The sequence below is a fragment of the Corylus avellana genome, unplaced genomic scaffold, assembly GCF_965113065.1.
Source record: "Corylus avellana unplaced genomic scaffold, dhCorAvel1.hap1.2 HAP1_SCAFFOLD_31, whole genome shotgun sequence".
NCBI classification, from domain to species: Eukaryota; Viridiplantae; Streptophyta; class Magnoliopsida; order Fagales; family Betulaceae; genus Corylus; species Corylus avellana.
The window spans coordinates 77,501-80,907 of NW_028290482.1; the positions used below are offsets into that span (position 1 = coordinate 77,501).

Sequence of the window (3,407 nt, forward strand, 5' to 3'; positions counted from 1 at the left end):
TCGGGTTTTGGAGACCCACGTTCTACCGAACTGAACTAAGAGCGCTTCATAAATATTTTGTAACCCTAATATATTTTTGCATGCATCTACTATTATATAGAATATCGTAAAATTAATATATAGAATATTGTAAAATGAAAGATTGATTATACCCAATTTTAATCGATTTCAATTAATCCCTCGTTACGGCTCATAAGATAAGTAATAGGTAGGGATGACAGGATTTGAACCCGTGACATTTTGTACCCAAAACAAACGCGCTACCAAGCTGCGCTACATCCCTTTCCATTGGTCGACAGTGTCATTGTAGAGAATACCTGTATTGTTTTCCACATCTTTATTTTCTCCATTCATATACAAAAATTATCTTGTCATTTCTTCTTTTTTATCTCATATCATAGAACATATATTTAATATTTAATTCTAATAAATAATTAATTATAATAAAAGGCTTATACACATACGTAACGTATAATTAAACCCGCTTAAAAAAATGAATAGAATATTTTTGGGGAATGCTGGGACAGAAAAAGGCGTATTTTTTTTTAAGAAAAGGAATAGCTACTGAATCATTGTACATTTCAATTTGAATTAGGGATTCCGCATACAAATACAAGTGATCATTAACTACACCTACGTCTGATCATATATGTATTACAAATTACAATAAAGAAGGAGTATTTAAAATGCGAGATCTAAAAACATATCTCTCCGCGGCACCGGTAGTAAGTACTCTATGGTTCGGGTCTTTAGCGGGTCTATTGATAGAGATCAATCGTTTATTCCCGGATGCGTTGATATTTTCCCTTTTTTAATTCTAGTTCTAGTTATAGTTATTGATATGGGAAGGGGTGAAGAAAATTAGAGATATAATCAAATATCTGTGACTAATCCCTCCCCTTCCCTTCTTTTACTTTTCTAATTTTTAAAATTAGAATAAGTTCGAAAAGAGAAAGAATAAAAGTGGATTCAACTTCAGTAAAACTCGGAACTCGGGCCGGGACTCTAATTTTAATTTAATTAATAAGATAAGAGAATGAGAACGGAAATGGAAATTGATGGCCAGGTCAACAATATCATACAAAATACTTAAATGAAAAATGAAATACTATACTAGGATTATAAATCTAGTTAGAAATCATTGTATTACTTATTAATACTTTTTTATTACTATCTTGATTTCAACGAAATCTTTCAGAATTTGATTTCGAGTTAGCAACTTCTATTTTTTTTCGTTCCTTTCTTCTCTTTGGATCGGAAAATAGAATAGTTGGGTGAATCAAAAATCCAAAGGAGGTTCATGGCCAAGGGTAAAGATGTTCGAGTAACCGTTATTTTGGAATGTACCAATTGTACTCGAAATAGTGCTAATCGAAATGGTGCTAATAAGGAATCAATGAGTATTGGTATTTCCAGATATATTACTCAAAAGAATCGACATAATACGCCTAGTCGATTGGAATTGCTAAAATTCTGTCCCTTTTGTTACAAACATACAATTCATGGGGAGATAAAGAAATAAATCGAACCGATCCGATCGCTTGTATGTCACCCTTCCAAGGAAGATTAAAAATGACATATTATATATATATATATATATATTTAAAGATAAACAAAACAAAATCCCCCATTGAAATAGGATTTTCGGGATAAGGAAGAAACAAATCATGGATAAATCCAAGCGACTCTATTTTAAATCCAAGCGATCTTTTCGTAGGCGTTTGCCCCCGATTGGCTCGGGGGATCGAATTGATTATAGAAACATGAGTTTAATTAGTCGATTTATTAGTGAACAAGGAAAGATATTATCTAGACGGGTGAATAGATTAAACTTAAAACAACAACGATTAATTACTATTGCTATAAAGCAAGCTCGTATTTTATCTTTGTTACCTTTTCTTAATAATGAGAAACAATTTGAAAGGGGTGAGTCGACCACCAGAACTACTGGTCTTAGAATCAAAAAGAAATAGGCTTACTCTTCACTTGAATCAAAATTCCAATACGAATTCAAAGGCGGATTGATATTTTGTTCGAAAAATTCGCGAATCCATATTTTATTGTCGTATTATCATAAGAAAAAAAGAATAAATCTTTTTTTATTAAACGTGTTGTTTGTTCATTTTGACGACTTTATTATTATATTTTATCATACTAATTTATATTCTACCTTCCCGGAGTTAATTCTCCAGTGAACTCCATTTTAAATTTAAAACATTCCGATGAATTCCTTCCAAATATACTTATTTTAGAATCTCATTGGAAATCATATAAAGGCAATTTCTATTTAATATAGCTATTTGCGCAAGTATTTTACGATTAAGAAGCAACTGCCTCTTGTACAGATTGTGTATTAATCTATTATAATTATAGTATATGCCTTTACCGCGAATTACTGCATTTATCCGAGTAATCCACAAACGACGAAAATCTCTCTTTTGCCTACCTCTATCCCGATAAGCCGAAAACAAAGCTCTTATTTTCTGTTGAGTAATAGTTCTAGTAAGTCTTGAATGAGCCCCTCGAAAGCTTGATGCAAATAAACGAATTTTTGTTCTACGTCTCCGAGCTATATATCCTCGTTTAATTCTGGTCATTGAATAAATGAAACTTCGATGAATAACTAATTGATTTCCTTTCTTTCAGTTATTCCTTTTCCCTTTCCTAGTTTATTAATAACAAAACGGATTCTTCCAATGTATAAACTAAAAACTCCAATGGCTTTTGCTACTATAACCTTCCCGACCACGATTTTTTCTTTTTTTCTGGGCATTTCACTGCGAAATAAGAAATTGTATTGATAGTGATACTAGATATTAAAAACTAGATATTAAAAAAAGCATATTAAATAAAAAAAGAAAAACAAAAAGTAGTAAATCTAAATGGATAAAAAAATCGTGGGTTCCATCGTTTCTATGGTTACTTTTTTAACGGCGAGGTCCCCTCTATACACCGGAGCCCCTTCTTTCATTTAATCAATGCTATTGTTAACTTGTACAGTTCACACTTTTTGGCTCTACCCATGAATTATCCAGTAATCAGTCTTTCACAATGAGATCTACCTATACAGTAACGATATTTAATTATGAAGATTAGCTGTGTAGCTGACCCTGTTAGTCCGTTGTTGCAAGAGTAAGGGCATAATCTTTCTGCCTTTTCATTTTAATAGTCTTTCCCCTGCTTAGTGGATAACCATTTGCTACCAATGGGAAATTCTTTTTCATCTTAAATTGAAAATTGAGACGGTTGGATTTATACCAATAGAAACCATAAAATTTGATACACAATAGAAGGATATCATAGATCCTTTTTAGATAGTGAATGGAGTTCTTCCATTTTATCCTATTTATTGGTACTGACCACTGATACTGGAAAAATTGGTTCTTTTCTTTTGTCCCAGTCCATGC

The 3,407-nt window shown here is 31.9% G+C and overlaps 2 non-coding genes across 2 annotated transcripts in view; both read right to left on the bottom strand.

The window, feature by feature from the left end:
• Window positions 1-45, bottom strand: part of TRNAW-CCA (transfer RNA tryptophan (anticodon CCA)) — a 74-nt gene extending 29 nt beyond the window's left edge. Inside the window, exon 1 of the tRNA in view lies at window positions 1-45. This exon is cut by the window's left edge and continues 29 nt beyond it. This is a non-coding gene — a tRNA (tRNA-Trp).
• A 164-nt stretch (window positions 46-209) lies between these two features.
• Window positions 210-283, bottom strand: TRNAP-UGG (transfer RNA proline (anticodon UGG)). Its single transcript has one exon. It is a non-coding gene; the product is annotated as a tRNA-Pro (tRNA).
• Between the last annotated feature and the right edge of the window lie 3,124 nt (window positions 284-3,407).